Raw genomic sequence first — 23870 nt, 5'->3', positions numbered from 1 at the left:
TCTAACCCCCCTCTCGGAAAAATCGCCGCTCGCCGTTTTTCACGGCAAACAGCGATTCTCCGAGCCCGATGGGCCGAGCGGTCGGCCCTTCACGCCCGTTTCACCACGGCAGCAACCACACCTGGTTGCTGCATTCGTGAAATGGGCACCGGATGCCCGTTTGGGGCATCCAGGGGCCCGATTGGGACGGGAGCACCGCGACTGTGCTCCGTAGGGGGGTGAATTAGGTGCGGGGAGCAGGCCCCAAGGCCGTCATGAGCCTCGGCCGAGTTCACGACGGCCTCCGCGATTTGTGGAGCTGGCGGAGAATACCGCGCCATGTCTGTGTAAAGAAGTGCAATAGAGACTTAAGAATCTGAATGGATCCTTAGGATTTGAATCTTAATATTAAAAGTGAACACTACCCTATACCAAAAAGGGAGGAGATAACATGTAAAATGGCAGGAGCAACCTGTTTCAGCAAATTGGACACGTCACAAGGTTTTTAGCAACTTAAACTAGATAAAGAGAGCACTAAATTATGCACGTTTAACACACGCTTTCGAAGATATTGGGCGGTATTCTCCGCCGGCTCCAAAAATCGCAGAGGCCGTCGTGAACTCGGCCGAGGTTCACGATGGCCTCGGGGCCCGCTCCCCGCACCTAATTCACCCCCACCCGGGGGTCTAGGAGCGGGCCCCCATCGTTCCCGGCCGCGACCTCGGCAGCCGGAAATGACGCCGAACGGCGCTTCGCGGATGTCATCCATGCATGCGCAGGAACACACGCATGCACGGATGACATCAGCGCGCAGACGACGCGAACACGCGCATGCGCGGTGCCGTCTTTCTCCACCGCCGCCCGGCAAGACATGGCAGCTTGATCTTGCCGGGCGGCGGAGGGGAAAGAGTGCGTCCGTTTTGGACGCAGGCCCGATGATCAGTGGGCACCGATCGCGGGCCTGTCCCCTGCGGAGCACAGTCGCGGTTGCCCCGTCCGAATTGGACCCCTGGATGCCCCAAACGGGCATCCGGTGCCCGTTTCATGAATGCAGCGACCAGGTGTGGTAAAATGGGCGTGAAAGGCTGGCCGCTCGGACCATCGGGCTCGGAGAATCGCCGTTCGCCGTGAAAAACGGCGAGCGGCGATTTTTCCGAGGTGTGGGGGTGGGTAGAATCGCTGGGGGCACCAGGGGGGCGTAAAAAATGTCGGGGGGCCCTGCCACGATTCTGCCACGTCACGTGGGGAGCGGAGAATTCTGCTCATTGCTTTTTAAGAATGACATTTGGCATAATTTCTTCTTCCAAGATCTTTCACCATGCCATGGAGTTGAAGGGATTCCGTGGCTCTGCATGTATGTGAATTACATAATTATTTGGGGGTCAATCCAGGAAGAGCATGATCGGCGGCTTCTCAGTGTCCTAAAAAATATCAAGAAAAACGGCTGAAGTCGAACAAGGCGAAATGTCAAGTCAGTGTGCGCAGCATCACCTTCCTGGGAGACAAGCTCTCTGCACAAGGTGTTCAGTTGGATCAAAACAAAATAATGACAATTCTACAGATGCCAGGCCCTATAGATAAAAACAATATTTTAAGATTGTGAGGTATGATCAAGTTTGTGGGCAAATTCATTCCCAACTTGGCAGCCAAAACGGCTCATCTGAGGGAGACCATGAAGAAAGATGTACCCCATTCCAATGGCCCAGCAGCCATGAACAAGAGTCATGATGTGGAGATGCCGGCGTTGGACTGGGGTGAGCACAGTAAGAAGTCTTACAACACCAGGTTAAAGTCCAACAGGTTTGTTTCAAACACAAGCTTTTGGAGCGCAGCTCCTTCCTCAGGTGCCTCTCCATTCACATACCTCTCCATTCACCTAAGGAAGGAGCAGCGCTCCGAAAGCTCGTGTTTGAAACAAACCTGTTGGACTTTAACCTGGTGTTGTAAGACTTCTTAATGAACAAGAGTGGCAGGCATAGCAGGTTTGACTCACCATGGCGCCAGTTCTGGCGCTCTTTGATCCAGCAAAAATTACAAAAAATTCTGATGCATCACAGGACGGTTTGAGGGTGGTCCTACTCCAACAGGATTTGGAAGAAGACTGCCTTCCAGTGGCATTTGCATCCAGGACGATGTCTGACACTGAACGAAGATGCGCACAAATCGAAAAAGAGTGCCTCTGGCTCATTAATGGGCTAATGAAGTACCATGATATCAGATAATTTACAGTGCAGAAGGAGGCCATTCAGCCCATCGAGTCTGCATCAGCCCTTGGAAAGAGCACCCTCCTTAAGCCCCTCATTCCACCCTATCCCCATAGGGGATATTATCCCCGTAACCCAGTAACCCCACCTCACCATTTTGGACACTAAGCGCAATTTAGAATGACCAATCCACCTAACCTGCACATCTTTGGACTGTGGGAGGAAACCGGAGCACCCGGAGGAAACCCATGCGCACATGTGGAGAACGTGCAGATTCCACACAGACAGTGACTCAAGCTGGGAATCGAACCTGGGACCAGGAGCTGTGAAGCAAACTGTGCTAACCACTGTGCTACCGTGCTGCCCCAAGAGGCAAGGGGAAGGAGGAGATTGAAGTCACAAAGAGTTGAACAGCTCGGTCAGTCCTCCCTCTAAGCTCCTGTTCTGACTCTCCTTCTACTCTTCTGCTCTGACTCCTCCTCTCCCCATCTTGTTTAGTTTAATTCTACTAATAGAACATAGAATGTAGAACATAAAATTTACAGTGCAGAAGGAGGCCATTCGGCCCATCGAGTCTGCACCGGCTCGTGGAAAGAGCACCCTACTTAGGCCCACGCGGCCACCCTATCCCCTTAACCCAGTAACCCCACCTAACCTATCTCGGGTTGTAGCACTTACCCTTTTCCTCCTGCATGCTCCGAGAGCCTTTCTCTTCGACAGTCAGTGAAGTGACCAATCACCACATGCCAGTGAAGCGATCAACCAGAACAGGGGGCATGGTAGCACAGTGGTTAGCGCAGTTGCTTCACAGCTCCAGGGTCCAAGGTTCGATTCCTGGCTTGGGTCACAGTCTGTGCAGAGTCTGCACGTTCTCCCCGTGTGTGCGTGGGTTTCCTCCGGGTGCTCCGGTTTCCTCCCACAACCCAAAGATTTGCAGGTTAGGTGGATTGGCAATGATAAATTGCCCTTAGTGTCCAAAGGTTAGGGGGTTACTGGGTTGCGGGGATAGGGTAGAGGCGTGGGCTTAAGTAGGGTGCTCTTTCCAAGAGCCGGTGGAGACCTGATGGGCCTCATGGCCTCCTTCTGCACTGTAAATTCTTTGATTATGTGTATGGGCTTCCAACCTTCATTGTGGAGACTGACCACCATAAAAATAAATCTTAACGCGATATCGCTGAGTATTCTACGAATGATCATAAAGTTGCAACAGTATGACTTTGAGTTGGTGTATAAGACAGGTAAACATCTTGCTGTGGCTGACACGCTTTCCAGAGCTGCTGGCAATGAGGAACTACTTCAGCTGGATGAGGACGTACAGGTCCATGTTTACCTGGTGACAGAGTCTCTGCCAGTCTCTGACAACAAATCAAAAAGAATTGAAGAAGAACTGCCAAGGACACTATCCTGCAGAAAGTGAGAAAGTATCTCCATGAAGGATGGCCCAAAGGATCCTCTCAAGTTTCTACAATATTTGTGCAGAATTAAGTGATGTGAATGGATTCTTACTGCAAAATCAGTGGATTGTGATTCCACACGCACTGCGGTCAATGATCCACATGAAGTTGCATCAAGGGCATTTGGGGATAGAAAAGTGCAGGAGGAGAGCCAGGGAGGCAGTCTATTGGCCTGGGATCAACCAGGACATTGAGTTGATGGTAGATAACTGTCAAATATGCCAAATATTTCATTACAAGGCATCTATCAGATGGGCGAGACAGTCATAACTCCGTGGCAGAAGGTTGTCATATCTTTTCCATTTAAATGGACAGGAGTATCTTCTGGTCATAGATTATTTCTCTAACTACCCGGAGATAGTGCAGCTGTTGAATTCTGTGGCACAATGTGTCATTAAGAATGTCAAAGAAATATTTGCGTGCCACGGCATTCCCAATGTGGTCATGAGCGATAATGGTCCTTGTTTTGACTGCAATGAGTGGACTGAATTTGCATGGCAGTATGATTTCTAACATGTTACCTCCAGTCCACACTACCCTCAGTCAAATGGCAAGGCTGGAAAGGGCGTGCATATCACCAAGCAGCTCCTAAAGAAAGCACTAGACAGCTGCGATGACACCTATCTTGCATTCTTCAGCTATTGTTCAGCACCACTTGTCAATGGGCTCTCACCTGCTCAGTTGCTGATGATCAGGCAACTGCGAAGGACTCTACCTCATTTTCCTCATGAGCCCGTGAACCACTCATTCGCAAGACAATTGACCTCCAAAAGAAATGGGTGGCCTAAGCAGGCGAAGGTACTTTGACAAGCGGGTCCAAACTCATATCTCATTATTCCAGATGAAAGTGCTGTCCTGAGAAGGAATATAAGAGCGTTGCTCAAAGTACGGAAACCATTTGTGATGCAACCACCAGAAGAAACATGCAACAGTGCTAAAACATCTGAAGAAAATATGGAACAAATACAAGAGGAAGATATATCGATACACAAAGAATATCAAACACAAGCAACAATCACAAGAAGATGAAGTACCTTTGAAAGATCAGCAGACACTAAGAAGGTTTCCAAGGATAAGGCGCAAGTCAGAAAGACTGAAGTTGTGAAAGACTGTAACAATCCGACACTTGTAAATAGTTATGCATATCATGGTGAAATGTAAAAACAATCTAATGTAAATAATTTCATTTTCCAAAGGAAAGGGGATGTGGTATATGCATAAAGCAATTCTGTACATAATGTTACACACGACCTCCGACCACTAGATGGCATTGACCACGTGACCTTGTGACTGGGGATTGGGAGTAGATTGTGTTGGAGGATAGACGTATTTTACAATGGCTCTATAATAGTTAATTAGTGTTAGTAGTTTATTATTTTATTTTTCTAGCTATCTTTATCACGCAGTTGTTTCATAATAAATTATTTAAGCTAGATGTTCTGCAGTTCACCATTCACTTTGGCCAGCCTACAGAACTTGACACCCGGTAGTACACAAATACAATGAGCTGATGGTGTCTGCATGTTCCAAGGCTGTCTCACTATTGCCTGATAAAAAAAAACCTATACTGTACTTCGCTGTGCCTGTTACACCAAAAGTGATCAATGGGAAGAGGTGTACATTACGACTCCACCTTACTTCAGTGATTCAGATGGCCCCATCAGCTGCAGGAGTAGTGTTTTTGGCTTCTGGCTGCCACCTGGACCCCAGGTTAAATGACATTCACTCAATAGCAGATATAACTTATTGTCACACATACACTGTGCTCAATAAAACAACAATATATATATAAATGACCAAGGTAGAGCTGAAACATAGGGCGAGATTCTTTGGTCTGCCCGTGGCATGTTTGTTAACAGTGGAAGGTAGCCCGCCATGGCTGGTGGTAGGATCTTCCAGTCCCATCCCATGCCACCGGGCAAGCTTTGACAGGGGTGCGCTGTCGGTGGCACCGGATGATCCCACCGGCATGAACAGCTAGATGATCTGGCCCATAATTTATTGAATACTTCGAGAGGTTATTACACGCTTTACAGAGGCTTCTGGAAGACTTATAAAACAGAATAGTGAAGGAAATCCTAATATATATTTGTGCCATTTCACATAACTGTTGGACAAAGTATTACGAAGGTCCATAACTTAGCGACTCTGAACGAACTGACGGAGGAATGCAAATTGCCGACAGGACAGGAAATGAGACACTTACCAATAAAACATTTCCTCCACAAAGAGACAATAGGTATTAGAGGACCGGATGACCATGGACAGTAAGGAGGGGGAGACACTGTGGGAAAATATATGGACAGCCACTGGACAGAGCCCGAAAACCACTGGACGAGACCAGGTGGAAATGGGAGGATGAACTAGGGACAGAAGTGGGGAGGGAGCTCTGGAGCAAAGCACAAAACAGGGCCAACTCCTGCGCAAGGCTCATGCAGTTCAAAGTGGTGCACAGAGCACACCTGACCAGAACCCGAATGAGCAGGTTCTTCCCGGAGATGGAGGATAAATGTGAATGGTGCCTGAGGGGTCCGGCCAACCACACCCACATGTTCTGGGCTTGTCGCAAACTTGCCGGGTTCTGGACAGCCTTCTCCCAGGCAATGTCCAAGGTTGTGGGGGTGAGGGTGAAGCCAAGCCCAAATGTGGCAGTCTTCGGGGTATCGGAGCAGCCAGAACTACACACGGGGAAGAGAGCCGCACCCTAGCTTCTACTCAATGGGTGGAATCTTGTTGCAGTGGCGAGTGTCCTGACAATGAGAACGGAAGTGAACTTTTGCTCAGAAACGGGACAGCTGGCTGTTCACAATCACATGACAGCCAGCCAATTAGCTATGCATAGCAAGGAGCATAGCCAATTGTGCAGTAGGGGCATACAGGAAAACTCAAAACATGCAGATATTTCATGGTGGTCAAAGGTCCAGGCACCATATGTAAAAGACACCTGAAGAGGCACCCACTCCAACAGCATTATTCTGCCCACCTGCGAGGAGGCTTTTGAACTTGAACTACTGCCACCCTCTCCACACGAGCCACACTTGGAAACATAGAGATGCAAACCATCACTCTACACCCTCCCACTGTCAGCTTTGTCCTTTCCTCATCACCTTCAGACCTGCGTCCATTACTCCAGTCCTGACTTCTGTGGCCACCCATTATCACTCTTGATCAACTGTCAACCTAAAGTAGCTCTCCATTACCATCAAACTGCCCTCTAGCACCCTTCATCACCCTTTACCTGTCAAATGTACAAGGCAATAACACTAGTTTCACAAACTAGAAGTCCACGTCACATGACTCCCACCTCTGACCAGGCATGCAGATCCATAGTCTAGATCTCTGAGATGATTAAATGCCTCACCCGTTAGTAATTGAAAGGAACATTGCAGGGCCATTTGTCCTAGCAGTTGAGTGGATTCTGGTTTGGAGTCCTGGGTTATAAAATACAGATGGACTTTTTATAGCTTTCTTTGAATTTGGTCTCTGCAGTCAACAGGTGTCACAGATAACGAGGTGCACATCTGGGTCCCAGATAGATATAGATTCAACCATTTTATAAGGTCTTTATCCAATTTTAATATGTTGGAGATAGCGATCAGGAAATCTATATATTTATTTTATAAAAATATACTGTGTGAGTTCTTAGTCTCCCTACAATGTTTTCTCTTGTGGGACAAATTAGCACTAAGCGATGCAGCTTAAAATAAGGGATCTCCCACTTAAGACAGAGATGAGGAGAATTTATTTCTCTCTGAGAGTCATTGGCTGTGAAATGTTGTTCCTCAAAGAGCAGTTAAGACAGGGTCATTGAATATTTTTAAGGCTGAGATATATTGATTCTTGATTGACAGGGCAGTCAAAGGGTACAAAGGTAAACAGAAAAGTGGAGGCCTCAATCAGATCAGCCACAATGCTATCAGATGGTAGAGAGGCCTTGAAGGGCTGAATGTCCTACTTCTGCCCATAACTTGTTTGTTTATATATTTGTCGGGATCCTCAATTCTCCCTCTATCACCCTTGACCTGCCGTTGGTTACCCTTGACTCTTCCAGCCTCACCATTTACCTGCCTTCAACCAACCTTGATCTCCCCTCTATCATGATTGACCTGACTTCAGCAGAGTTGACCTTCCTTCTGTCTTCTACCTCCTTCCCTCTGTCCCCCACAATCCTTCTTACTTAGGGTGGCTCTAATCTGACGTCCCTCCTACAGAAAGTCACATGCCGACCTTGCTGGACAACCACCACTCAGGCTCAGTGCAACAGCTCAGCTCCTCTATCCGGATACCACAAAGTTCCCTGTCTACTCAATCCAAATCCACCAGTCAGACTACCTTACTCCTGCCCGCCACCTTTAACCAGCTCTGAATCTGAAGACACATGTTTTTCACTTGTTGCTGGCATAATCACAATGGTACACGTTAATATGGTGACCATAAGCTTTAATGAGTGTGCATGACATGCTAATGTATTAAAAATAGCTTCTCACTCTTTCACCAGGGCATATGATCCATCTTTAATCCGCTGTTCACTTACTTCCCAACTTTCATCCCACCGTCAGAAAGTTGACAATTTTCTTCTCACACAATTAAATGGTCCCACCTGCTTCATTTCCCACTTCTGGGAACTTCCCTGGATTCCACCCTATGCTTAGTTTGGTAGATAGCTGCTCTTAAATTTCATTAACATTGAAGCTCACTTTGAGAAATTGGGGCATAATAGTGTTCATTTAACTTCTCTACTTAGTGCCACCACTATACATGTTCTAACGCTTTCACCATATAATATTTTGAAGGAAACATTTACTCTCCCCGATGAGCAGGAGTGGAGTATTTTAGCAGTTAAAATGGAAGAATTCCAATTTCTGCCTCATACTTACTGATTTCCCATTTTAATACCACTACATTGAATGAGGCGGGTGTTGGACACAGTGAGATCTTAATGGGAGCTTCATCCTCCCCAAATGATTTCAATTCACCCACTGCAGCCAACGCAAGGTGTTGAGAAGCCAGTGATGCCCTCTAAGCTGGGAGTTCTCAACCTTTTTCCCCTCTGATGCCTCTGCTCCCACATTAGAAAGAACTGACAGACCCCTGTAACACAACACAGCTCTTTCTTTGAAGAATTGTCCCTGTCATGTGATAAAAACCATCAGCAAATTTGAGCACAGTAAGATACCACAACAAAAAACCATCAGCAAATTTGAGCACAGTAAGATACCACAACAGAAAATCAGATGAATCACCGGATAGGATGTGTGCCTTAGTCCCCAGCTCACCTCCCCATATAAAAAGGTTAACTTTCATGGCTGACCACAGCTCGTACAAGTGATGCACCTGGGATCTAAACCAGGATCATTGGCTCATAGTGTCAGCAGGTTGTTTGATTAACCACCTGTACTATACTAGGCTCTGCAAACAACTGTTAGAGACAAGCAATCGTCAGCTGAATAAGGAGCGAGAGGTAAAGTCAGCCAAAACTGCACAAACAGTCTTTGATTAATTCTTTGACCTTTTGCCCAGAAAATGTACATCAAACCCAATTGACCTGTGAAAATTAGGGCATTTATGGATGAGCTCATGTCAGGTGTGTGCCGAAACCCGAGGTTGAGTATTGCTCTAACAGATTTAAACATGTTTGCAGGACAACATGTGCAATGTGACCTGTTGGGGAAAGCAAATTGCTGCCGATTGCTAACGGATCGGGGAGAGGAGGAAATGGGATATCTTCTCCTTGAACAGTGTGACAGCTGCATCCCGACATCGGCCCAATCGTACACCGATGCTCTGAATAAAATCTCTTCTTTTCAAGGTGCATAAGGAAAAGATAGCTGATTTTAAGGTTTCATTCTTGGGCACAGTGGTTAGCACTGCTGCCTCACAGTGCCAGGGACCCCGGTTCAATCCCAGCCTTGGGTGACTGGCTCTGTGGAGTTTGCATGTTCTCAGCCTATCTGGGTGCGTTTCCTTTGGGTGCTCCAGTTTCCTCACACAGTCCAAAGATGTGCAGGTTGGGTGGATTGGCCATGCTAAAAATTGTCCCTTTGTGTCCAAAGATGCGTGGGTTAGGTAAAGGGTTTATTGAGATAGGGTGGTGAAGTTGACTTGGGTGGAGTGCTCTCACAAAAGGCCAGTGCAAACTTAATGGGATGAATGGCCTCCTTCTGCACTGTATGGATTCTACAATTCTATAATTCTGTGATAATAAGCAGGGGGAGGCTCTGACATTGGTAGAGATCAGTCTCGCAATTTTTTTTGTTGATGATGCATAGATGGGATTTCTATTAATTGTATTCTTTTTTAAATAAATTTAGAGTACCCAATTATTTTTTCCAATTAAGGGGCAAGTTAGTGTGGCCAATCCACCTATCCTGCACATCTTTTGGGTTGTGGGGGTGAAACCCACGCAAACACGGGGAGAATGTGCAAACACCACACAGACAGTGACCCAGGGCCGGGATTCGAACCCGGGTCCTCAGCGCTGTAGGCAGCAATGCTAACCACTGTGCCACTGTGCTGCCCTTATAAATTGTATTCTTAAGTATGCAGATTTCGTAATGCCCTTGAAGTTATTTTGTGTAGGCCTTGGTGGACCATAGACCCCAATACTGAGCACCCAGGCTCTAATATAAACAGAAGATGAAGGATTTCTGCCAGCAAACTTTCTTCTATTTGCAGCTCCTTGCAGCTCCAGAATCAGTTACTCTCTCATCTTTTCACCTCCTCTGACTGCTGTTGTTCCTCCTCTTGGCAGAGTGGAATTGCCTGAAGAAAAAAAACAGAATGTTGCCTGAGGCTCCTGCAGAGTGCAGCAACTATGAACACCTGGACATCATTTTTAAGTGGCAAAAAAAACCCACCTGGCTGAATTTTAACTCTCAATAAAACGAGTGTGCCGGGATCAAGTGAAATAATGCCCATGATCACCCGCGAAGCAGCAATCGGCGTCGGAGTGCTGCTTTGCTCGTACCTTTCTGTGCCTGAATTCATTACTGGCTGGATCTTCCTGAAATATGGAACGTACTATTGCACAAAGAACTTCATCACAGTATTGGTGCATCAGGGGAGCTGAGGAGTGGTTGGGAAGACAAGCCAAGGCCACTTTTTATAATACTAGTTCCTGGAAGGTAAGTATAAAGGTCCATTATGAATTTTAGTGCATGGCTGAACAGATGATAGGCAAAATTCGGGGGTGAGTGAAATAAGTGGGTAAGGTGGCAGGTAAGTAAGATGGTAGGTGGATGAGGGGAATGACGTAGGTAGGTGAGTGAGTGCATAGCTGGGTCAGGGTTACTGGTTTGAGTTTGGCCCAGTTAGATAACTGGAGGCAATCTGGTATGGCGGGCAATAGTTGGGGATCATTGTGCTTGGAAGGATGAGTCAGGTTGGGCTGGGGTTTGGTCGGGGCCTCAGAGGGGTAGTCGGGGGTCAACTGGGGAATCAGGCTGGTCAGTGTGAGTTATTGGGTGGCAGTTGTGCAGGAGGCAGACAGTTCCTCGGTAATTATTCAGGTAAGTAAATTTGAACGGACCAATCTCTTCGACTCTAACTCAGAGCCAGGGACATTCAGATAATATCCTGAGGAACAATGGAATTGCCTGTCAGAAGTTCAACCTTCCTTGGCTCTTCCCACAAAGGTCACCATGTCAAGACATCTGCAGGCTCCTGGTACGCTGGTACGCATCTTCGGTCATACATCCACTCTTTAATGATCCGAGGACTGGAAGATTTTGGCTTTTAAAATGTCAAATCCAACCACAAGTTGCCTCCAACTGATTCACTCACTTTCAAGTTTAATAAAAGCAGGACGAGGAATGTATTCACTCTCATAATGAGGCAGTTTCAATATTTTAATGAGGCTGCAGCCTCAGATTTCATCTGCTTTTCAGGTTTAACAGTGACCAGTCAAAGGAGGCAAGGACAGCTTGAGGGAGAAGGTGAGTACACTTACAGATTTGTTGTGGGCCAGCAGGAATAGGAGTGTTTCCTCTCAATAGCTGGAATCTCCCACCCCAAGATGCCCAGGTCACACCAGCAGTGCCAGGGTACCATCCTGCCCACAGCAATGCACCTGGGGTCCTCCAATACTTTGGGAGATACCCATGAGTGCTGCTCAGTCTGGTGCACATATGTAGAGACCAGTATTGAACGGCACTTGCCTGAGGTCTTCGAAGTGAAGAGGATAGATCCCAAAACCTCAGGTGCCTCAGGAAACTGCAGATTAGAGTCCCGCTCTAATATGCAGATTTGCCAAAAGTGATCCCACTCACAATGGGTGGGATTTACCTCACATGATCCGAGAGATTGTGTTAGATCTCATGAGGCATTGCGAGCTGAGTCTCCCAGCTGCTATCGGCCACGTTGTGCAATGGCACGCTGCTTTTTGTGCTCCCTCCAATTTACATTGGTGCATTAGACCCTCATCTATTTATGGCAGGAGCTCTGGTCACAGAAGTTGGCATTGGCGGGCAATAAATTGGATGTTAGAGTTTCCTTTTCCCAATATTTTAAAATTTGTTCATGTGATTTGGGAGTCAGTGGCAAGGCCAACATTTATTGTCCATCTTAAACTGTCATGGGGATGATGGTGATGTGCCGCCTCGTAGGCCACTGCAACTTGTGTGGTGTTGGGATACTGAACAGTATTCTTAGAAAGGGTGTTGCACGATTTTCATCCAACAACGGTGAAGGAATGGCAATAGTTCCAAGTCAGGATGGTGTGTGACTTGGAGGGGAACTTGCAGGTGGCATTCCCATGCTTCTACTGCCCTTGTTTTTCGAAGTGATTGGTATTCTGGGTTTGGAAGGAGTTAGCAAAGTGTGGATGAGATGCTACAGTGCACACTGCTGCCACTGTGTGTCGCTAGTGGAGAGAGTGAACGTTTCAGGTGGCATATGGGGTAAAAAATCTATCAGAGTTCTTTGTCCTGGATGATGTTGAGTGTTGTTGGAGCCGCACCCATTGAGGAAAATGGAAATTATTGTATCACAGTCATGACTTGTGCCTTAAAGATGGTGGAAAGATTCTGCAGAGTACTTCCTGGAGATACTCACTCTGACCTGCTCTTGTAGCCCATATGGCTGGTCCCAGTTATGTTTCTGGTTAACAGAAATTGGCGGGATATTGATGGTGTGAGATTCAGAAGTGGAGATGGAGCCTTTGGGAGATGATTATAGCCCATCACATGTGTGTCGCAATTGTTACTTGCCACTTAGCAGCCCAAAACTGAATGCTGTCCAGGTCTTGCTTCATTTTGTTAATTTTAGTCTTTCTTCTGTCTCATTTTAGGAACAAGCCGAGAAGAAGCAACATGAAAATCACTCCTTACACGGGTGGCACGGTGGCGCACTGGTTAGTGCGCCAGCCCTGGGTCACTGTCTGTGTGGAGTTTGCACATTTTCCCCGTGTATGTGTGAGTCTCACCCCCACAACCCAAAGATGTGCAGGGTAGGTGGACTGGCCACGCTAAATTGCCACTTAATTGGAAAAAAAAAGAATTGAGTACTCTAAATTTATATGGAAAAAAGAAAATCGCTCCCTTTAGAGTTATATTCTTATGCACTCAAGAGGTCTTATAATGACTGGGAGTCTTGACATAAGAAAGATACAATGGGATAGCAACACAAAAACACAATTTTCTCCCTCAGATATATAAAGAAAGAAATTCTGGAATGCCTCAAAGTGCTTCACAGCCAATAAAGTATTGTATAGAGATGAATGCAGCAGGATCTATGTACAGAGCATCTTCCCACAAGATGGGATAATGACCAACTGATTAGTTTTGAATAGTGTTGATTGAGGCATAACTGCTTGCCAGGTTACTGTGGAAACTCTGCTCTTTTTCAGGTAGTGCCCTCACATCTTTTACACCCAGCTGACAAGGCAGAGAGGACATTGGCTTAGCATTGCAATCAACGAATGTCACCTCCCTTGCTACTGCAGCATCAGCCCAGATGCTGTACTCAAGGCTCAGGGTGGGCCTTGAATAAACAACCTATATCTCAGACAGGAATACTTTCATCGAGCCAGACTGACAGATATGTCGTCAAGTATGTTTTCTGCTTTTGCGTCTCGGAGCATTGCAATCTTCTGTTCAAACTGCCAATGCTTATGATGGTAGGAGGCATTTGTTTCACTGCACAAAATATTATTTAGAATTCATCCTCACAAATCTAGTCAGAAAACCATTGTGAAATTACTCACCAGCCCCTGCTACGAGACTTCAAAGTGCCAACCATAATATGCCGTCTGAAGCTATAATGAAGTAATGGTGAATGGCTCACTGTACTGCATGAGAGAATTGAGAATAGGCAGGTCAACGTAAAGGACAGGACCACAGGTTGATTCCATCAGTCTCCCTGCAGTCTTCAATTCACACAGAGTGCAGACAAAATCCATTATCACTGTTCGATCACAATTTTTCCACCTCTCTGAGCTACTATTTTGTTCTTTTGATTTTTTTTCTGCAGCTTCCACAAATCATTGCACTGTTTCAAACAGTAGCAGATAAATCTCCAGCATCGGTGACTGAACGATTAGTTGGCATATGTGTCAGAGCTGCTGCTTGATCGGCCTGATTGTCCTCTATCAAGTTTGAATGTGCAACTTTCACCAATTCTTAAAATTTATTTTCAGCAGTGTGCTTAAATTAAAATGCCTCTTAAAATGCAGAAAGATTGTCACATTTTAACTGGATGCACAGAATTCAATACATATTGATGTGACACTTTGTTACTAATTTAATGCATTAAGAATTTACTTGTCCTTTTATTTTCTCGTGCTTCATAATGAATAAAACCGACATTCATATTGCACTTTATCGTGTCCAATGTTGTATCTATTACAATACAGCCCCAGGGTGGCATGGTGGCACAGTGGTTAGCACTGCTGCTTCATGGCGCTTAGAACCCGGGATCGATCCCGGTCCCAGGTCACTGTCCGTGTGGAGTTTGCCCATTCTCCCTGTGTCTGCATGGGTCTCACCCCCCACAACCCAAAGATATGCAGAGTAGGTGGATTGGCCATACTAAATTGCCCATGAATTGGGAAAAAAAATTGGATACTCTAAATTTGCCCCAATTCTAAACAGGAATGGGAATTGGGGCGCTGAAATGTCAATCCACTGCCCCCGTCTCTTCAGTGTGAAACTTTGCAGGTTTTAACATCCAGCCCTCATTGACATGCTAGTTCCCGGTACAATTGTACATTTATTAAAAATACACCCAAATGTATTCTTCTTCTCCAGGTCATATCCGCAATTATTCAAGGGTTCATGAAACACAGCATATGCCATGATTTTGCCACAGGGAAGGGCAAAGGAGACAGGTGCCAAGTCAACCTCAGCTGAAACGGGATTGAACCCGTTTGTTGCTGTTGTTCTGAACAATATGCCAGCCATCCAGCCAACTGAGCTAACTGGCTACCCCTCCCTGAAATATATCAAGTTATTTCTAGAGATGATGTCAATTATAAATTTTCCCACAAGAAACATGCAGGAAGCGATTGCTGGTCAGTGGGTGGGACTGGAATTTTGGATGACTCGCTGGCAATGAGGCAAGGAGGAGAAGGTTTTGGGCGGGGGTTGAGGGAGGCAGCCAAAAGGGTGGACAGCTAGATGTTGCTTTTCCTTCTGGTCCCACAGGGAAAGTTTAAAAGAAAAACTCCCTTTTTGGGCCTCTTCTGATCCCACTGACTTCATTTGATCAGAAAGCCAAATAACTTCCCCACAGAAGATACAATTACAATTGTAGTCAGTTCTTTATGTTATAAGATGATAAGACCACAAGACATAGGAGCAGAATTAGGCCACTCGGCCCATTAACTCGGCACCGTCATTTAATCATGGCTGATATTTTTCTCATCACATTCTCCTGTCTTCTCTCCATAACCACTGATCCCCCTTATTAATCAAGAACCTATCTATCTCTGTCTTAAAGACACTCAGTGATTTGGCCTCCACAGCCTTCTGCGGCAATGAATTCCACAGATTTTCCACCCTCTGGCTGAATAAATTCCTCATCATCTCTGTTTTAAAGGAGTGTTGCTTTAATCTGAGATTGTGTCCTATGGTTCTAGTTTTTCCTACAAGTGGAAACATCCTCACCACGTCCACTCTAGCCAGGCCTTGTAGTATACTGCAGGTTTCAATAAGATCCCCCAACTTCATTGAAGCCTACACGTGACAATAAGCGATTTTCATTTAATTTTGTATTTCATCCTTCTAAACTCCAACGAGTACAGACCCAGAGTCCTCAACCGTTCCTCATACAACAAGCTCTTCATTCCAGGGATCATTCTTGTGAACCTCCTCTGGACCCTTTCTAAGGCCAGCACATCCTTCCTTAGATACGGGGCCCAAAACTGCTCACAATACTCCAATTGGGGTCTGAGCAGAGCCTTATACCACCTCAGAAGTACATCCCTGGTCTTGTATTCCAGCCCTCTCTATATGAATGCTAACATTGCATTTGCCTTCCTAACTGCCGACTGATCCTGAACGTTAACCTTAAGAGAATCGTGAACAAGGTCTCCCAAGTCCCTTTGTGCTTCCGATTTCCTAAGCATTTCCCATTTAGAAAATAGTCTATGCCTCCATTCCTCCTTCCAAAGAGCATAACCTCACACTTTTCCACATTGTATTTCATCTGCCACTTCATTGCCCACTCTCCTAACCTGTCCAAATCCTTCTGCAACCCGCCTGCTTCCTCAATACTACCTGTCCCTCTACAGATCTTTGTATCATCTGCAAACTTAGCAACAATGCCCTCAGTTCCTTCTTCCAGATCATTAATATATATTGTAAAAAGTTGTGATCCCAGCATAGACCCCTGAGGCACACTAGTCACCAGCTGCCATCCTGAAAAAGACCCCTTTGTCCCCACTCTCTGCCTTCTGCCAGTCAGCCAATCCTCTATCCATGCCAGGATCTTACCCTTAACGCCATATGCTCTTAACTTATGTAACAGTCATTGGCAACCCCAATCTACATATATAAAGAATGATCACACAGGCTTCAGATATGTGCCTTTGTAGCGAGTTCAGAAGTGCAAGATCTGTTGTGAATTTTAATAGCTAAATGGATGGCTTTAATCTTCATATCAATTGGGCAAATCAAATTGGCAAAAGTAATCTGGAGGATATGTCTGTGGCGGATACTCAGGACAGTTTCTTGGAACAATACATTTGGATCTGGTAATGTGCAATGAGCCATGGTTAATTAAAGACATGGGCAGGATTCTTCGTTAGCCTTCGCTGAAATCGGGACAGGTGATTGGGTAGAGTATCGGTTCCGACGATGAAATCGCGGCAGTCATTGATTTGATGCTAAATCGCAATTCTCCATCAACTCGACAATGGTGTCAATGCGTACCGGAGCGCACGTACGGTAAACATCGTTTGCATATCATTAGGGGGCCCGACCCGGTATTCTCCGGGGCCTCCGCGATTCTCCTCCTCCAATGGGCTGAATTCCTGATGGCGGGGTTCACTTGTGCTTCTAAAAATCGTGTAACCAATGACGTGACTGCTGAGGGAGAGAGAGGAGGTACAGAAAGTGTCCAAGGTCACCCTAGTTTTCTGACAGTTGTGCCGCTTGCCGGGGGATGTCTGCCAGGGCCGGAGGGAGTAGGCAGGGGTAACCAGAAGGTGGGCTTTGGGGTCGAGGTGGACGGACATGGAACACCATTGCTGCAGCCAGCAAGGCAGCCATGCAGCTGCCCACGCCGCTGACAGCCCACTGTGAACTTAGTGCCATGGGTCGTATAGATGTCCCCCCAGGCCACCCCACTTGTTGCCCTCTGACCCCAGCCGCCCCATCAGCTGTATGGACGCGCCTCAGCACAACCAGTGCCATCTTGCTGACTGGGATGAGTGTGTGTGGAGTTTGTAATGTGTATATGTGGCTGCAGAGTGTCAGCCTCCTGAGTGTGAATCATGGACCCGGCGAGTCCTGCACTGTTTTTCATTGGAATCGATTGTCTTCCACGTGGCGCTGGTGCTAGCCCCTTAACAGTAGTGCAGCCAGTTTTGCGGTCGTGAAAGTCCACAAATTCTGCAATCGCGTCAACACTTAGGACAATACCGCCCATATTGTTCAGGTTTTTCATCTTGCAGGACAGACACAGGAATACTAAATTTCAAAGGATGCAACAATTTCTACTCATGAGAAAAGGGTGCTGATTGATTGGCAAGTTGATTCTGGTTGGTAGAGGCATTGGCATGGAGAATGCACCAGGGAATTATTGTCCCCCACACTTTTGTTTAATTTAAAAGAGGCTCAATGTCTGAACATGTTCTTTTTTCCATCCAAGGACAAATCCTTCCAAATGAATTACAAATAGCTTCGAGCAAGCATAAGTGAGCTGCATTGCAAGCCCAACAGTTAATCTTCATTGGTTGTTAGTGTAATTTATATTATACTGTTCAGAGGTGCACTAAATAGGCACACTTTGCAGAGAGCTGGGTTGAGACCATAAAATAGTTCTGCAATTCCATCAGGAATTGAGGTGGTAAGATTCCGTTCAATCTCTCGACTGTAAGAAAGGATTTTACAGACTATCTGAAATTCATTCTCTAAGTCTATTCCATCTGCCACTTCTGGTGATATTTCTCTCCCAGTTTATATGAAAATTAACATCTTCCATTATTGCATTTTTCTTCTAACGGACATTGATTTGCATTTTTATTCATTTCGCTGTTAAATCATCACAGTTAAAAGGTCTGTAAAATACTCTATCGTATTATCTCCTTGGCGGTTCTTTAGTTTCACTGATAATGATTTCACTTGCTTTTTGCAGACCTTTAGATCTCCTTCGTGCCCATCATGGTGGTATTTTGAAAATGGGAATAAGGCCTGCAATGTAGAATTAACCGGTGCCCATTCATTACAATGCAGGAAGAAGGCACATTTCATGCTAATTTAAGTGTTAGTAGTGTGCAGCTAAACACGTTGCTGAGTGGCTGTTCTCCTCAGCAAAGTACCCAAATTCATGCAAGGCAAGCACCACTGAAAGCAAGCCTGAAACTCTTAAATGGACGGCCCATTCTGTTGCAGTGGGTGCTGGGAGCATCTGAGGAAGAGTCCTTGAGCAGGAAGAAGAGGAAAGATTGCAGAACAGGGCACAGAGTATGCCTCAAGTTTCTCTGATGCAGTACTGGAGCTCTGATGCAGGAGGTAGATGGGAAGAGAAAAGGTCCTTTCACAACCACCAGCTCAAATGCAGGCAGAATGCATACTTTAGAGAGTAGCACAGCAGTGGGATCTACACACGGTGAGTCACTGGGCCTGAGTGGCCTGCAACCAGGACAAGGGAAAGGGCAGTGCAGGTACCAGCTTGTCGGAGGGTGAGGTTGCACTCAAGTTCTATAGCAGAGGACTTTGATGGAGTAGCACAACAAAAAAAGGCTTCTAGATGTTCACAATGGTGCTTTTGAAGGCTGGTCAGGAGGCTAGCTGCCATTGTCGAAGAAGATGGAGGTATCTGGCCCCAATTACCACAGGGTTTTACCCAGAGCTTGGAGCCCATTCTTTCCAATGCGGAAGTGGTGGGCAACTTCATGAGAAGAATTGTCGACTGGACCATTATGCATGCCTGATGGGCAATGTCTCAGCATCCATTGTAGCATAAGCAGAAACTACCTTATATGTTACACTTGCAATGAAAACACAATGAGATCATGGAATTTCAGCTTGTTGCCATACAGGCACAGACTAAGTGGGTTTGAGGGTCACCCACCCATGGGCAATGTCACCCCCACACACAAGGACCCGAGCCCTCGACCCCTCAATTGAGGACACTACGTTATGGGGTCGCTCAGAGGCCCCCTTTTTCAGGCCTTCCCACATACCCTTTCGGACCCTCCATTTCAGGAAACCCACAATTCACCCCCCAACCTTACGGAGGCCTCCAGACCTGCTGTTCACTCCCACCCTCTCCCTTCATACCCCCCCCCCCCATCCCTACTTTCATAGTCATGGCTCCCCCAAGCCCTGACCCTTAGCAGTGCCACCCTGCCACCCAGGTAACCTGGTGTATGTGCTTCTGCCAGACTAGCAGTGCCACCTGGGCACCTTGTCAGTGCTAGGATGGCAGTGTCAAAATGCCAGCCTGGAAGTGCTAAAATTCCCAGGGCTGAGCCCGGGTGCCACCCGATCTTTCTCTGACCACCCACGGGCCTCTAATGGACTGGGAGACCACCCCCCCCCCCACCCCCCAAAGGTACCATTCCGCTGGTTCACGTTTGTGTAGACCGACACTAATCGAAGCCTGGCTGGGGTTTCCCTGGGGAGGTCAGTAGTTGCCAGGAGCCAGTTAGATCCCGTGTCGGCAGGATTAAGTGGATTCTGAAACCCACTTAGCCGTGCGAGACTAGGTCCTGCCCATTGTGGGCGGGAACCAGTCTCACAAGGCACAATGGCTGTCGGTAAACCCGGCAGAGGCCTATCCCAGCATTTAACAGCAATGTCCTGCACCCATTCGAGCGGAACATGGCAGGTAGATCGTGCCCGAGGGCTCTGAGACTAGGAGTTTGAATGAAAGCAACTATGATGGCATGAGACATGATGGATTGGGAAACATTGGGATGGCACGGTGGCACAGTGGTTAGTACTGCTGCCTCGCAGCTCCAGGGACCCGGGTTCAATTTCGGCCTCATGTGACTGTCAGCGTGGAGTTTGCACTTTCTCCCCGTGTCTGCGTGGGGTTCCTCCGGGTGCTCCGGTTTCCTCCCACAGTCCAAAGATGTGCAGGTTTGGTGGATTGGCCATGTTAAATTGCCCCTTAGTGTCCAAAAGATTAGGTTGGGTTACTGGGTTATGGGGGTAGGGTGGAGGCATGGGCCTATGTAGGGTACGCTTTTCAAGGGCCAGTGCAGACTTGATGGGCTGAATGGCCTCCTTCTCCACTGTAGGGATTCTATTCTATTCATAACTGAAAGGAGGGGCAGTGGACAGGTAATACCAGGCATTCAAGGAAAGAATAGGTGAACCCAAAAAAGTTGTTTATACCTATTTGGTCCAGGCCTCAGCCTGATTGGGACTCCAGGCAGTTCCACTTGTCTGCAGTTTATACTGGTCCCATTTTCCCCAGAACTGCTCCCAATGTTGCAAGAATCAGAAGCACTGAGATCACTCCCTTTGAGGTCCTACTTTTCAACAAACTTCTTAATTCCTTATATTCGGTAGGACTTCATCCCTTATTTTATCTAAGTAGTTTGCACCAATGCGTATCAAGACCACTGGCTGTTCACCCTCCCTCTACAAAATGTCCGTTAACCGCTCTGAGACATCCTTGACTCGAGCACAAGGGAGGCAACATACATCCCGGAATCTCATTTAAAGTCACAGAAACGCAGAACAATTCTCCTCACAATTGAATCCTGTACCGCGATTGTATTCCCATAGTTTTCACTCCACCCCTGTGCGCGGAGCCAACCATGGTGCAATGAAATTCGCTGTTGCTGCTTTCCCCTAAGAGGCGTGCCCCTCAACAGTATCCAAAGCGGTATATCCGCTTTGCAACAGAATAGTCACAGGAGACTCCAGCACTGTCTGCCAAGTCACACAGAATTACAGAATAATACATCATAGAAGAGGCCCTTCAGCCTATCGAGTCTACACCGACACATGAAAAACACCTGACCTGTCCACCTAATTTCATTTGGCAACATTTGGCCCATAGTCTTGAATGTTATGACGTGCCAGTCCTTCTGCTCTACCTGGTGGTCACCCATTCCCTTCCTGCCTGTGGACTGCCTGCCTGTGTGACCACACCTCCCTTTACCTGCTTTCCATGATACCACCCGCCTCGCTGATGCTCCATCGTTTCCCCAGCCGCCGCTCCACCTCTGAAACCGGGCTTCCAGGAGTTGCAGCTGGAGACACTTCCTGCACACATGTTGGCCCCAGGCACTGGAAATCTTCATTCCAAAAGGACATTAGTGAACCAGATGGGGTTTTATGACAATCGACAATGGTTTCATGGTCACCATTAGACTTTTAATCCAGCCATTTAGTCCTTTCGGGAAGGAAATCTGCTGTTTCGGTCCTGGTCTGGCCTACATGTGGTTCCAGACCCACAGCAGTGTGGTTGACTCTTAACTGCCCCCTCGTGGGCAATTAAGGATGGGTAATAAATGCTGGCACAGCCAGCGACATCCACATCCCAGGAACAAAAAAAACAATTTTATTATAATTTTAGAACAAAACAGCACATTTCCTTTTGCTTAGGCTGCACCTGATTTTCACAAAGTGGAATAATTTTACACAAATGTTTTCAGAGCTAGATAGGAGCAGTTAGGAATATGATGTTGCAACACCACACATTTTAATTTTCTCAAAAACATAATTTTGAATCCATAATAAGACATCAACAAGCAATGACATTATGGCGACGCTGGGATTACAGCCACCATTTCACAAATATTTCACTTCTGGAATAAATGGAGGCTGACTTTATCTTTTTCACTTTGGAAAGAGGTTTCACCTCCTAGGAACGTTTAACTATTTTAATAAAATCTACCCTCCTTACAATTTAACAATATTCAAGACTCATATGAATAGTTCAGTTTTAAAGTCCCAATCATTTCCTTTCTGATGAAGTATTCTGTAATTTCGCAGCAAATTTTCTTGATGTGGGGGTGGAGGTCGCGGTGAAAGGGAGGGAAGAAATTCTGGTGCAGTAAAAATAATTGAACTGTGTCTGGGACGGCTAATGTTATTATCATTTTAAGAATTTTCTAAATGTTTCTATCACTGTGTCAGCCGACTGAAAAACAATTCTCTAACTATTGGCACCTGCTGAGGGCAGCTTGTAACCATCGAACAACTTATTACTGCTTCAGTCCTTTCTGTAGTCATGGAGACAACCTCGCAGTTCCACCTCACATCTCGCAGAAGATTTTTGCAATTAATGTTGCTCCTCGACAAGATTTCCGATGGAGCTTCATACCAGAAATGGGGATAATGATTCAGTTTAAAGTCACGTGTGTGGATGCATTCGGTGTAATATAACTTGATGTTCCCCTTTTAGAACCAATGTGCATTGAGACTTAGTTATTGCACACCATCATTTGGCAATTTGGATTGCTATTGGATGAATAAAACAATTTAATCTTCTTTTGTCATATTTTGTGTATTAATTATTATCCAACCAGATGCTTGAAAAATTGTATGATTATATTTGAATTCATGTGAAAGCATCGTTGCTAGGAAACAAAGTGGGGTCAGTAAGGGCACTGAATATTAAACGAAAAAATGTGATTTTCTTACACACCTTGTCCAACTCTTTCCTGAGCATTTTCTATTATTTTAATCATAAAGCAAATATTCAAACAAATTTAACAGAAAAAGCACAACCGAGAAATGAATTTGCAGGAAAAAGCAGGGGATTGGGGGGTGGGGGGTTTGCTAGGGGCATACTGCACATATCTATTAGTGTTGTCCAGGCACATTAAAAGGGAAGTTGTACTCTGGTTGTAGACAGCAGGGTAAACCTGCAGAGAAAGAAATGGCCGAGCAACAACTGAAAGGCAGCAAGGTTCACTAATGGTGCCTTGGAGGTCTTGCTGCAGGAAGTGGGCAAGAGGAGGATGTGGAAATGGTCACAACGGAGGTCAATGTCAGGATCTCAGCCTCACGAACAACTATGATTGGCTGAGACATTGCCCAGGAGAAAGCAATGGAGAAAGGTTTCCCAAGATCCAAGGTAATTCAAAGAAAGGAGGTCGGTGCATGGTGCAGAGGTGAGGACCCATCTGACCTCACCAAGATGTCAAATGTCAGTTGTTAATGCCATACAGTCTGACCCATCCCTCCCACTGACCACGTGTCCATTCTCCCACAGCACCTCCAGCCGAAGGCACTGGCTCATCTGCGGTGCCCCGCCACCCCCCCAACTCAGAGGAGAGCTCTGAGGATGCCACCTTCGATGTGCCCACAGCTGTAATCCCCACCCTTCATCATTGCAGAGTCACACACCTGGGTAGGCAACGGTATTGGTCAGGCTTCTGGGGCACAATCTGGTGAGCACTACACAGTTGCACATGTACATCAGGTGGAGGCAGGAACTCCCAGGCGAGACAGCAGTCGGAGGTCTGCTGGATCCCAGGACCCAGTTGTATCCCAGTCAGATGCTGAGCCTCTGGAACAGGTGTAAGGACGTGGAAGCTTTGGAGAGAGTGCAAAGAAGGTTCCCCAGGATGTTGTTTGGTCTCAAGGGTGTTGGCTATGAAGAGAGG

Source organism: Scyliorhinus canicula, chromosome 8 (assembly GCF_902713615.1).
Source record: "Scyliorhinus canicula chromosome 8, sScyCan1.1, whole genome shotgun sequence".
In the NCBI taxonomy this organism is placed as follows: domain Eukaryota; kingdom Metazoa; phylum Chordata; class Chondrichthyes; order Carcharhiniformes; family Scyliorhinidae; genus Scyliorhinus; species Scyliorhinus canicula.
This window is presented reverse-complemented; position numbering follows the sequence as displayed.